This window comes from Mesocricetus auratus, unplaced genomic scaffold (assembly GCF_017639785.1).
Source record: "Mesocricetus auratus isolate SY011 unplaced genomic scaffold, BCM_Maur_2.0 Super-Scaffold_100006, whole genome shotgun sequence".
Classification (NCBI taxonomy): Eukaryota; Metazoa; Chordata; class Mammalia; order Rodentia; family Cricetidae; genus Mesocricetus; species Mesocricetus auratus.
In genome coordinates this window covers 39,913,751-39,928,491 of record NW_024429190.1, presented here as the reverse complement: position 1 = coordinate 39,928,491, position 14,741 = coordinate 39,913,751, and positions in this window count along the sequence as shown.

Genomic DNA, 14,741 nt, shown 5'->3' with positions numbered 1-14,741 from the left:
TTTTTCAAAATGTGACACGGAATGATTTTGCTTGCCTTTATCATAAAGGCACCATAAAGCTTTGAAGAAATATGTACTTTTTGTCTGATTTGCAATGTATGCATTTGCCAAAACCACAAATAATTCCCATTTCTTAAATTACCAAAAAATTTGTTCCAAATTTTGTTTGTTAGTTTGTTTAGATATTTATTTTATTTGATGGTATTTGTAAAGTTTCATCATTGACAGCTACTTACATGTGTATAGCATGTTGTTATTACTCTACTTCTACATCATTCCTACACCTATTGGAACCTCACCTGAGTGCATACCAGTTGCTATTGCAGATTTCTGAGTTGTGGGTTGGCTTTGGCCCATTTAGATTAATTATATCTGTGTGATCACTGGACTGAAACTACCTACTGAAGCCTGAAGGGATCATGAGTGGGAACTCAACTGAAAACAATTATAGACCTTTTCCCTTTCCTGTCCTCCATTCTTATCTTATTTAATTTAAGAGCTAGTTTGTAATAAGCCTGAGCTATCAGCCAAGCATTTAAAATGAATATGTCTTTGTATTATAATTTGGGAATTAGCACGTGGGAGAAAAACTGTGTGATAGCAACAGGTGTGCCTTTAATTGAAAAATAGCTATTAGCAGCCCTTCTCCCTCTAATCCCACTTATTATTTACAATGGTACATTATCCTTACAGTGAGTGGTACAAATGTTTCATCACTGATTCTCAGCACCTGGTGTGGTCATGAGTCTCTGAATTTGTTGTCATTCATACAGAACATTCTCTGATGAATCAAAGGGGTCTTCATTGATATATGAGCTTTTAGAATCCTTTAAACAAAATGAAAAAATATGCATATTTAAAAAATTTTTGCATCATTAAAATAATTTACTATTTAGGCTTACATTTAAATAATTTTAAAATGAAAATAAGTAATGTTGGTATGTGCTGAATAAGCAGATATTTGATAATATTTTTGTTTCAGAAGCTGCATATATTGAGGAATATTCACACCATTAAATTATGGGACATATGTCACAGGAGTGCCCATTATGCACAGACTTAAATTCTTTTTATTTTGGTTTTTACGAGACAGGGTTTCTCTGTATTGTTTTGGAGGCTGTCGGTCCAGCCCGGCCTCAAACTCACAGAGATCCGCCTGCCTCTGGTTCCCAAGTGTTGGGATTTAAATTCTTAAAGCAGGCTATCCAAGTATTTGAAAGTCATGTGCCTTTATATTTTCTGTCTTCTCTAGTTTTCTGACATTTTTATATCCTAGTTTTTAAGATTTGACCACATATCATAACATCATTCACAGAATCTTTTTACTTCAAACTAATCTCTAAGTTTACAGCCTTAATGTACAATTTTTGTGAGAAACATTCACTTGAATATATCAATTGTTCATCAACTATTGTCTGTTCTAAAAAATCTCTGATATTCAATGATAGAGTTTTGTCTCTCCGTCCCTTAATCCCTTCCTTCTCTTTTCCTTTTCCTTCATCACTCCCACAATCCTATGTCTTTTCCTCCCTTCATCTCCCTTTTCCTCCACATGTTTTGCTCATCTGCCACCTCTGTGTTTATGAATATTTAAGTGTACTATTCCCATCAAATTCATTATGAGATTTTACCCATATGTGGAAATGCCATTAATAAAATTTCTTTAACTTGCTTGATGTTTACATAAATTGAATCCTAATGATTATGTCATTCTAATACTTACCCATTATTTTATATACACCTAGTTGGTATGAATTTATTAAAATTATGTGTTTATTGTGAGTGGCTGAATGTTTGTGTTGTTTATAGTTTGTGTGCATATCATGAAAATATAGCAAAAGTTTCTTCCTAGAAATATAACTGGGTTTGCATTGTATAAATATTTCTATGTATACAGTCTAAATATAGCTACAATTAGTAAGCATCTATAAAATACCTGAAGTTGTTTGTGTAACTTCTTTATGTAATTTAACTTTTAACATTTTTTCATAAATTGGAGTTTAAATTCCTGCATGTTCCAATGACTACTCAGCGAGGTCATTCAGTTTTGTTACATATAAGAAAAAAAGGCTAGAGCACATGCTGTTTTCAATTTTAAGTTTTCTAGATAAATTCAGTAAATCCACAATATTTATAAAAAAAGACTTAGTGTGTGGAAAATCCTGTTTATTATGCTTGTCAATAATCATCCTTTCCATGATTTGGCTTTTTCCCATCGATCATAGAATATGCTATTTCTTTTAGGCTTAATTGATATGTTGACTATTATTTGAGTACTTTTCATAATAAAAATACTTTTTGTTTATTGGTTTGTTTGGCTTTGAGACATTATTTCTCTGTTTAACCTTTGTTATCCTGAAACAAATCAAATTGGTCTCAAACTCAAAGATCTGCCTGCCTCTGCCCAGCAAAAGCTGTGACTAAAGGTGTGGACTAACATGCCCAGCCATTTTGAAATCCCTCACACATTAAAATTTGACACTAGAAAAGCAAATGCATATTTGAGATCCAAAAGGAATGATAGTGATGGCTCTATCTGGTTTTATATTTTATCCCTTATGCCTAAGCTTAGTACTCTACTTTGCCAACATACTACAGTGAACAAACATTTCTTTAATGTTTAGTTCTTTTCTGGAACACACTGCTTTTCTTGATCTTCTCAGTGTCTGGTTTCTGACATATACCAATAAATATTTCACTATAAAATTTATTGATTCATGAACTTTATTATACTCAGTATATAAAATTTTCCCCAGAATAATTAAAGTTTTAAAGAAATAATTTTGATTTGAGAACTAAATTTGATTCAGATAGTTTTGCTGAAATTTCTGCATATAGTGGGTTGGTTAAAGTTGTATACTCAGCAGTTTCTTTTCTCTTACTTTAGTTAAAATATTAAATACTTCAACTCTGTAAGGGATGTCACATGTCAAATACAATGATTGACACCCGGGAGTATTGTAAGGTCTGTAAAAAGACTTCTTTTTTTTTCCTTTTAGGGTAGTACTAATACCACTTAGTTAAATTCTCACTTCAAAAACAAGTTTTTTCCTTTAAAACCTGTAGTCAGGCCTCCTCACTGACAACCAAATTTAAGAGGTCTGGACCAGTTCCATACTGGCCTCTCAGGCATAAGTCTGGGGTCCAAGAGGTCCCCCTTGTTCAGGTCAGCAATTTCTGTATTACCAGACCAATCTTGACATATTTGCTCATCACTCCTCCCTCTCTACAACTGGGTTCCAGGAGTTCAGTTCAGCTGTGGGTGTCTGCCTGTGTTTCCATTAGACACTGGATAAAGTCTCATGCTTGTTTTTTTGTGACTGGTTTACCTCACTCAGTATAGTTCTTCTAGAACCAGTAGTGCATACACTGAAATCACCAATTAATAAATGGGACATCCTGAAATTGAGAAGCTTCTGTAAGGTAAAGGATAGAGTCAACAAGACAAAAGGGCAGCACACAGATTGTGAAAAGGTATTCACTAACCCCACATCTTACAGAGGGCTGATCTCCAAAATTTAAAAGAACAAGTCTCCAAAACACCAAAAGATCCAATTAAAAAGTGGGGTACAGAACTAAATACAGAATTCTCAATAGAGGAGTCAAAAATGGCTGAGAGATACTTAAGAAAGTGCTCAACATCCTTAGCTATTAGGGAAATACAAATCCAAACAAATCTGAGATATCATCCTACTCCTGTCAGAATGGCTAAAATCAGAAACACCAATGACATTTTATGCTGGAGAGGATGTGGAGAAAGGGGAGCACTCTTCCACTGCTGATTGGAGTGCCTACTTCTACAGCTGCTTTGGAAGTCAGCATGACGATTCCTCAGGAAAATGGGAATTAGTCTTCCAAAAGATCCAGCGACTCCATTTTTATGCATATACCCAAAGGATGCACATTCATACAACAAGGATGTCTGTTCCACCATGTTCATAGCAGAATTATTTGTAATGCCAGAGCCTGCAAGCAACCTAGATGCCCCTCAACTGAAGAGTGGAAAGAGAAAATGTGGTACATTTACACAGTGGAGTTCTATTCAGTGGGAAAAAAAAAACAATGGAACCTTCAATTTGCAGTCAAATTACCACTTTTATAGCACTTTCTACAATTCAATTTCAACATTTAATATAAAGATATTTCCCTGTTTGCCAACATGATAAGTATTGTAAAAATTGATATAGATTTTACAGATAACACACAAGCAGATATTGATGCCTTCTCACTATTATCTGTAGTAGCCTCACTTGGCACTTTCTTTTTTTTATCATTTTTTATTTTAATTTTAAATAGCTTGTTTTACATGTCAATCCCAGTTCCTTCTCCCTCCCCTCCTCCCGCACTCCCCTTCCCCCCCAGCCTCCCACCCTATTGCCAATTCCTTCCACATAGGGGATATCTAGAGTCTGTCATTTCGCTCCGGGTAGGGTCCAGGCACTCCCCTAAGAGTCCAGGCTGACAGAGCATCCCTCTTTGTGCTATGGGCACACGATGACTGCTTGTATTCCATGGATAGACACTGATCCACTGCTCAAGGCCCCATAGGTTGCCCAGGCCTTCTCATTGACACTCACATTTGGGGAGTCCAGATCAGTCCCATGTTAGCCTCCCCGCTGTCGGTCTGGGGTCCAAGAGCTCTCCCCTGTTCAGATCAGCTGCCTCTGCTGGTTTTGCCAGCCCATTCTTTGCCAATTTGCTCATCACTCCTCTCTCAAAGTAATTTTTTTTTTAGATTTCCAGTGATATTGTTCGGTACATAAAAGTCCCTGGTATTCAAACTTGATGCCACAAGCGCAACCCATGCAAACTTTATTAGAAAGAGAATAACAGATTTCTACAATTTTCCTGATCTCTCATTGGCATCATTAGATGCATACAATGTCACATGAACATACCCATACTGAAATATATATATATATATATATATATATATATATATATTTAACCTTTAAGCATCCTGTGAAAACTTAACGCCAGTTTTCACCAGATGGCTCATTGGTAAAAGGGGTTGGTAGACAAATATGAAAACCTGAAATGTGATCCACAGCAGCCATGTGAAATGTAGGCACATTGGTGCATATCTGTAATTCAGTTCTTGGAAGTGCAAGAGAAATGGATCCTGGGGGACTGCTGACCAGACACTCTAGACAAATAGTGATGCTGTCTAAATAGAAAGAGGCAGAGAGGAACAAAACAAGCACCAATATTCACTTCTTGCCTGTACACATTAAGGCATGTGTATAAACATACACATACACACCAGCTGTACTCACATACACACACATATTCATACTTACAAAATTCATTGATATAATGAATTTATAGCCAGTTTCCATTAAAGGGACTGCAAGTAAGCAATACAATTATTCTTAGACATTATTGTTCTGTGATAGTGGTCACTAGTGATATACAAATATAGATAACATACTTTTCTACACTTTTGAAGATGTAAAAACACTTCATGAATCAAATATTCTTGTTCAGAATGAAATATACATGAACTAAGGATTCTGTCATTCCTTTGTTGCAAATAAAAAAAGATTTGTCAGCAGATCTTATTCAATAAGTCATTAAAACCCCCAAAGAGGCTTTTAATGCAAAAAGCTTATATAGCTGCTGTCTTGCTTTGAAAGAAATTGGCCTCCTTTTGGAGTGGCACTATTAGGCGGGGTGTCTTTGTTGGAATAGGTGTTGCCGTGTTGGAGGAAGTGTGTTACTGTGGGGATTGACTTTGGTGTCTCCCATGTTCAATCTACACTTTGTATGGTACAAGGTTGTTTCCTGTTGCCTCAGATTAGGATGTCTACTCTTAGCTTCTTTTCCAACGCCATATCTGACTGAAAGTCACCATCTACTACTATGATAAAAGATGAAAACACTGAAACTATAAGGCAGTCCCAATTAAATGTTTTCCTCTCTAAGAATTGCAATGGTCATGGTGTCCCTTCACAGCAATAGAAACTGTATTTAAGACAGTTGATATCAAGCAGAGTGTAAAGACTTGCCCAAGAGTGTGGAAAATGCATATACATGAATATGTTCACATATATCAAACATAGGGTTCTCACTTGCTGATAAATATCGCAGAATTTCATCCAAAACAAGATCTAGTCTATAATATCACCCATGAAATATGATTTCAGAAGAGATGACTTATAACTTCTGTTTAGCTAAAAATCTTTGAAGTCACTCACATTTATTTAAAATATTATAAATCTATCAGATTTATTTAGGTAGAATTCTTACAACAGCTAAGATACTTAACATAGAATGTTAATATTATCTTACCGATTTGTTAGTTTTTTTTCTGTAATCAGTGTTGTTCTGTCTTCAATTAAACACAATTCTGCCAAAGTATCAGAAGTGTGTTTTTTCTTCTGACAAGAAAGATTACAAGGGGTGTTCAAGCAAAGTTAAACTGCTGTCAAAATTGGTCAGTGAGAAATCAGTGAAATGATCAGAATCAATTTATATCTACAGAATGCTAAATTGCACAGGACATTACAGGAAATGTACTCATGGTCTGATTAGAAACACCCATGGAGGAGTAAACACCCAAATGTTAACGTAGTCCTTAATACAGTCACAGGATTGCAGCCGATTCTGTTATTTATTTTAAGAATATTTGCTTATAGATTTTCCTATTTAAGCAAATAGTTCAGTTCTGCCATTGAAATAAAATACTTGTATGGTCCTTTCAGTCTTCTTGTCAGGGAGTTGAACTGCTTGCAGAAGTAAATTAAGATTCCTAACCATTTTAGGCATCTTCTACTGTTTTACATGAGTCCACTGCTTAACTGATCACCTCCTTTTTCTTGTATCCTCACTTCCATCAAACGCTTAATTGCTTCACAATTTACTGTCTTCTCTCATTGTTCAAATAGTGTCATATGCTTTACATTTAAATATTAGAGATGAATTTGATATAATTTGTGTCTTTTGCTTCCCTGATATTATTATTTCTAGAAATAATACCAAGTTTCTAGAAATCTACCAAGTCCTTCCCGTAACTGGAAATGATGATAAACTATATTTAAAAGCCAACTTCGAACTCCCAACTATCTGCCTGGCACAACCTCCTCTTAGTACTGGGATTGCATAAATAAACTGCCAAGCATGACTTAAGATTTACTCTTTGAAAAAAGTTGCTGGCATCCTTCTAGTAATAGTTTTGTTTGGTATGAAATGGCCAAGGGCTGTGGAATATGAAAACCTTCTACACAATAATTAGTTGCCTCTCTGTTGATGCAGCAATCAAAATCAAACCAAATCAAACCGAATTTTAAAAAAGCCCACATTTAATGGATACAGCACTCCAGATGGACCTCCAGCCCCCCCAGGAGAGGACATGGGAAGGCAAGACCAGAAAAACCACCAGTTTGATATGGGGGACAATTTAAATACCTTGTGGAAGTTGTCATGAGCATCTCTAGAGGAGGGGCCATCATTTGGTGGGCTAGTGGGCTTTCTGAGATGCAGCAGTGTTTGGAGGGAGATTTCAGACTCTGGATGTATGGATACCAGAGACTGGGGTGAAACTTCCACATTAAAATCCCAGGCACTTTGGGTATATGGATGATTTCTTATGTCTGATTTCTTCCGGCTGACAAGGGACAATGTGGGGAATGGGGAGAGTCAGGAGTTGGTGGGTTCCTGATGAGTGGAAGGTGTGGGTGGAGAAGCATCTGGTTAGCAACCATTCTGGAAACCTCAGACACCTGTTCCTTGAGATGGACAAGACAGGTTATAAGGAGAAAACATAGATTGTCTCCATTGGCCTTACTAGTACTGACAAAGGGGAATGTGTCAGGAAAAAGAGAAAATAGGCCCTTTATTGTGGCATCTTTGTAAACCAGATGGTTGAGAGTCACAGCTAGTGGATAGACCACGTATCCTGAAGATGTTCCCGCTAATCCTGGAGAGATGGTACCATTGGTGAAGTCCCAGGAACTGGTTCTGGCATTATCTGGAGGGCCCTCTGTGGGTTGGCCTTGGCCCTGTAAGATATGCTCAATATGGGTGGGTAAAAATGGCTTTTGTGGACTGTTTCATCAGACCAGATTTCTTGATATAGAAGAACTTCTCCCAGGAAATTGCAGGTATCTGTAAGACAGCAAGAACAGATTTGCATCTTGATATAAGAGGCTATGGCTTTAGGAATTGGAAGTTTGGGGACCTTCCCCAGGCTTTTTAATTTGCTTTTTAATATCTGGTGCTGACTGAGACATGAAATGGGTGGCTATGACTGTGGCTCCCTTTGGGGGAAACTAGGGCAAGTATAGGTAGGGGGGCATAGGGATGTATCAAGGAAAGACAGGGAGGGGTGGTAGGGGGAAGGGGAAAAGAGGAAGGTGGATAAGGAGCAGGAAGTTGTTACTCTACCTTTGTTCTGGAGGAGAAGGAATTGGGAAGAGGTGAATGGGGGAAGAATGAGAGGAATGTAGCCCACTGAAGGGAATAAGTAGCCCCATAGAAGGGGGTTGAGGGGAGGGGAGGGTTCAGCGTTTGGGGAAGTGAGGTCAGGGCAGAATTTCCAGGGTCCCAGTTCCAAGATAGGTGGGAATCTGGAGGCACCATGACCCTAGACAACAAGTCTGATACTGTGGGACACTGGTTACTGAGGGAAAGGTGGGAGTGCAGTATCCAGAAACTGTGGACATATGGGGGTTCTGTTCACTTGTCCCCACGCTAGCAAAAATTTCAAGACCACAGAGGATGGAAAATTCATGTTTCCTCCAGTGACCATTGTATCCCATTGTCAAGGGTATTTTTAGGTCAGGCCTTAGTGTTCAAAGAAATCACACATTCAGGACATATGATATCCGATAGTCCCAATTTAAAAAGATTTTGTAAAAGGCAGCCCAAGGGCATGTGGGAATATGGCTTCAAACGACAGGTGCCCATTTCACAAGTCTATGCCAGAACCCAATGCCTAATGCAATGCATCCACTGTGGTAGGCTCTCAGTCAAAAAACAGAGGGGGTATGGGAGGATCACTTGAACAGAGCATCTTATAAATAAGGGTTCCCACTGGATAACGGAAGGTCCTTGTCCCAGAACACGTCAGAGACAATGCAGGTCCTTGTTCTACTGACAGGTAGGGGGCCTGGCAGGGCAATATCTTTTTCAGGATACCACTGAAAATCGCAGGAGGCTCTGGGTCTGTCTCTAAGGCAATGATTTGGAAAGGACAACTTACCCAGTAGAAAGCTGATCCAAGTCTGGCAGAAAACAGGTGTGGGGAAGAAGGTTGTTTTTCCACATTGCCCTGGGCCAGTGGGGGAACAAACAACCCACTCGGTGGAACCTCCAGATGAAAAGTTTCCACACCTTGATAAACCTCTGCACCGTGCAGCCATCCAAATCATCCAAATCAAACCAAATTAGAAAAAGTTCATGTTTAATGGATGTAGCACTTGCTGGTGGCCCTGCAGCTCCACAGAGACAAAATGGGAAAGGGAGACAAGTTTCTGGGGGACAATTTAAATACCACATGGAAGTGGTCTTGAGCATCTATGAGGGAAGGCTCATCATTTGGCAGGCTTTCTGAGATATAACAGTCTTTGGAGGCTTATGGGGGAAGGGGTTTGGGTGGAACCCCCACCATAACATCCCAGACTCTTTGGGTATATGGATGCCAAGGACAGGGTGAACTTTCCACCTTAACAGAACAATCTTTTTTGTATGCTGTGAAGATTTGTCTTTGCCAATGTACCATCTGGTGGGATAGGTGGAGAGCTCAAAGGTTAGGTAGCAAGAAGTCAGGCAGGACTTCCAGGCAGAACGACAAAGGTGAAGGAGATGAATCTAGGTGCAGAAGACATGCCAGAGGACACTGAGAGGAAACAGGAGGTGCAAGATAAAAGAGAGCTAAAAAGCCACAAGGCAAATTGTAGATTAATAGAAATGGTTTCATTTAACTTACAAGAGCTAGTGGGACAAGCCTAGAATTTAGGTCAAGCTTTCATAATTAGTAAGTCTCCATTTGGTTTTTGTGAGTTGGTGGCACAAAGTTAAATCAATTTACAGCCAAGGTAGTTCACATAATGTTAGACCATGAAACTAATGGAAGACAGTTGTAAAACTGGTCTGGCGATGGAACTTTAAAACAAACTGTATTCAGAGCTGTAGGAGGAAGTCTATGCCGCCATGAAACATGTGACTTACTAGAGGCGCATACAGATGAGGTAATAAAAGGGCGGTTTACCACACCGCTAACCACACCCACTTTAGGCAGGACTAAAGACGTATACGGCTGGACATAAAGACGTATACGTATGTAGGCAGAACTACGTCACTAGCCAAGCCCACTTTTGGGCATGGCTAGGGGCGTTACTGGGGAAGGCATAAAAGACAGCGCACAGGAAGTCTCGCTCTCTTTTCCTGGAGTTCGGCTTCCGGTCCAGTCGCTAGCTGAGATCTGCTGGGCTTCTCGGGGTTTGGTATCTTGTGAGTAATTTTCTATATAAAATACTTAGCCTTATTTTCAGTAATTGTGTGTCGCGTATCGTTACAGCGTCCGTAAAGCCAACAGTTTGGTGTCGGAGCGGGATTGGAATCGGGACCCAGGCGCTTCTCTCGGCCTGACCAGGCACACGTGGACTCTCCTTTCGCTAAGTTCCTCACCACTTCGCTCGGCAAGGCACGATTCCTGCCGCCAGGAACCAGCACCTTCTACCTGCCGGTAAGGTTAGGCGGAATTCCAAGGTTTCTCTCGCGGCCACGTGCTGTTTTACTGGCGGCCAGCTGACTCCGGCCACGTGCTTTTTCGCTGGCAGCCTGTTGATTTTGGCCTGAATTACTCCATTGGTAACAAACGTAACTGCTTTATACAATGTCAACAGCTAACACTATGATGCAGGATGTTAAGAATTTTCTTGTTTTTTGTATGGATGGGATTTTAGAAAGGGTTGAGGACCTACCTGAAAGGTGCTTCCTACCCATGATGGTGATTATTAGCTTCATAATCAATATAATTTTGTTAATGAAATGGCTCAAAAATAGGAATAAACTTATACAGGTCATGCAGTCATCGCAGGATAGTTTTGAAATCTTAATACAAAGGATTCAGGAAATGCAAAATTCATTGCAGGAGAGTAAGAAAGGGTTGGTAGAAAATATTCAGGATATTAAAAATGATAATGTAGGTCTGACGAACAGGTTTAAAGAGACGGAACACAAAATTGAATTATTTTCAGGAAAAATGTGTTCCATAGATAGAATTGAAAAATTGGAACATAATGTGGAAACATTTAACGACAAACACGGTTCCATGTTTGATGATTTCACTAGCAAATTACAAAGACTGGAACATAAAATTGAAATGCTAGCAGAAAAGAATTGTTCCATGTCTGAGAGCAATGGTAAACTAACTGATAGAATATCATTTGTTGAAGGCAGTTTACATGCTATTGAGGTACTTGCTAAGGATGAGAATATTAGAAATTTGGAATCACATGTAAATGATGAATGTAAAAAATGAAAGATTCCATGACATCCTTAGAAAATCATTTGTCCCAAGAACTTCAAGAGCTCAGAGAAACAATGATGAATAGACTGCAGGATTTAGAAGACGCTCAATCTGATACTTCAGAATCAGAAATACAGGCAACAGGTCAGGACAGGAGTTTCCCAAAGCTTCTCAAATGCCGGAATGATTTCCCTAAGGTTGCTATGCGTTCCCCTATGGTTTTTCCAGTATCTGTATCAGAAAAACCAGCAACGAAAAAACAATCAAATGGTCCCATTGCTTATCACTGGGAGCCTATACAGATGAAGGATCTAAAAAATATTAAGGAGGCCATTGTCATGTATGGTCTTCATTCTCCCTTTGTCAGAGAGCTCCTAACCTCATGGGCTACTGTAAATAAAGTAACCCCAAAAGACTGGGCCCAATTAGCCTCTGCAGTACTCGAAAATTCTTGCCAAATTCAATGGAGAGCTTTGTGGAGGCAAGAAGCAAAAGCAATTGAGATTCAGGAATTGCAGAACGGTCATGAAGTACCCCAAGACAAGATTCTTGGGGAGGGTCCTTACGCTGACACGCAGGTTCAATCTGCATATGATGAGCACATGTTGTCTTTGTGCCGTACAGCTGCTTTAAATGCCTTGGTTAAGGTTTGTGAAACAGGAGAGATAATGCAGCCCTACACCAAGGTATTACAGGGCCCAAGGGAAAGGTTCACTGAATTTTTAGAGAGATTATCCAGAGCAGTAGAGGTACAGGTAGCGAACCCAGAATCCAGGCGTCTCCTTATAGAATCTTTGGCGTATGAGAACGCGAATCCTCAATGCAGGCAGGTAATTTGGCCATTAAAAATAAGATCAGCGCCATTGGAGGAATGGGTTCTGCATACAGCGAACCTGGAATGTAAAAGTCAGGATACAGGAGCTTGGGTAGGTGAAGCTATTTCTACAGGTTTGAGGAGGCACCAGGATGCCAAATACCCTACCTGTGATGATATAGAGGCATGGGTAGGGAAGGCAATCTCAAAGAATTTAAATAGGCGTAAAGATGCAAAATGCTTTAACTGTGGTAGAATAGGACATCTTAGTAGGAACTGTAGACAACGCATTCCTAGAAATAATGCTTTTACCAGGAATGTATCAAACAGAAGGCCTAAGCCTCCTGGTCTATGCAGGAGGTGTGGGAAGGGGCGCCATTGGACTGATGAATGCTTTTCCACAATAGACAGACAAGGTAGATCTTTACAGCAGGGAAACGGGCTTCCGGGGCTCCATGGAGCCCCGAAGAGGAAGATTATCCGGTCATTCCCAGTGACAGTGGAGGACAGCCTCTCCCAGGACAATTAGAAGATCCACTGCCCATTGTAAATAATACGGCATTGGATAATACATTAGCTCCAGAGGATGAAACAATTACATCAGGAGGAGATGCAAAACATATATTTTGGCAAACTTCTATACAATATCATAGACCCAAACTTCCGGTTAAGGTAAATAATAGGGTGATTTACGGATTACTGGACACCGGAAGTGACGTCACTATCCTTAATCAGCAGTCCTGGCCACAAAACTGGGCTTTAAAAGAGGTTAATGTTCAATTCTTAGGGATCGGAACCCTATCTGAAGTTAAACAGAGCGTTAGATGGATTGACTTTATTGGGCCAGAAGGACAGAGAGGAAGGTTAAAGCCATACGTTGCAGATATTGCTATAAACCTCTGGGGTCGTGATCTACTCCAGCAATGGAATACGCAGATTAAAATTCCTCCTGTATCAGCTAGGAATTATAGACAAGCTCTTAGTGGTAGTAAGAATATAGTAAGACAGTACAGAAAACAGATGCCAAATGTACAGGCTGTGCAGAAGCAAGATGCTAGTGCCAAACCTACAGAGCAACCAAAAGCTCTACCATTAAAATGGCTGACAGATGAACCCGTCTGGGTGGGTCAATGGCCTATGACATCTGAGAAGTTAGAGGCTTTGGAGAAGTTAGTTCAGGAACAGCTAGATGCTGGACATATTGAGGAATCAACTAGTGCGTGGAATTCGCCTGTTTTTGTTGTCAAGAAGAAGTCTGGTAAGTGGAGAATGGTTACTGATCTTAGAGCCATCAACAAGGTAATTCAGCCTATGGGATCTCTACAACCTGGGATGCCGTTACCTTCTCTAATTCCTAAGGATTGGCCAATTATAGTTATAGACTTAAAAGATTGTTTCTTCACCATACCGTTACAAGAAAACGACAGAGAAAAGTTTGCCTTCACAGTACCTACCTATAATAATTCCCGTCCGGTACAGAGATTCCAGTGGAAGGTACTACCTCAAGGTATGTTAAACAGTCCAACTTTGTGTCAATATTTTGTGAATAAACCTCTAGAAATAATTCGTAAAAAATTTCCACATTCGTTAATATATCATTATATGGATGACATATTATTGTCTGATTCAAATAAGGATACTTTGGAAAAGATGTTTGAGGCAGTAAAGGAAATTTTGCCTCGCTGGGGATTACAAATTGCCCCAGAAAAAATACAAAGAGGAGATTCTATTAACTATTTAGGTTATAAAATAGATGCTCAGAAAATTAGACCACAGAAAGTACAGATCAGAAGAGATCGTTACCGGACTCTTAATGATCTTCAAAAACTATTAGGAGAAATCTCTCAATTACAGACGATTATTGGTGTAGAAGGGCATGATTTAAAACACCTGAAAATGGCTTTAAAAGGAGATAAAGACCTAAACAGCCCATGAGTACTATCAGCTGAGGCTGAAAAAGAATTAGAATGGGTAGAAAAGAGAATATTAGAAGCACATGTGGACCGTGTGGATCCAAATCTGGACTGTATTCTGGTTATTTTACCATCTAGAGAATACCCCTCAGGAATATTAATGCAGAGGGACGACATCATTCTAGAATGGGTATTTCTGCCACATAAACAAAATAAAAAATTGAAAACATATGTAGAAAAGATATCTGATTTGATATTAAAAGGTAAATTAAGGCTTCGTCAACTGACTGGGAAAGACCCAGCTGAAATTATTGTACCGTTAACGAATGAGGAAATTTCCTCCTTATGGAAGGATAATGAGTATTGGCAAATAGCTTGCAGTGACTTTTTGGGAAGTATTAGTAATAACTATCCCAAAACAGAGAGAATCAAATTCATAAAGAAAACAATTTGGATTCTTCCACGTATCGTGAGGCAAACACCTATTTCTGGAGTTCTTACCTTCTACACGGATGCAAACAAATCAGGTAAGGCAGGGTAT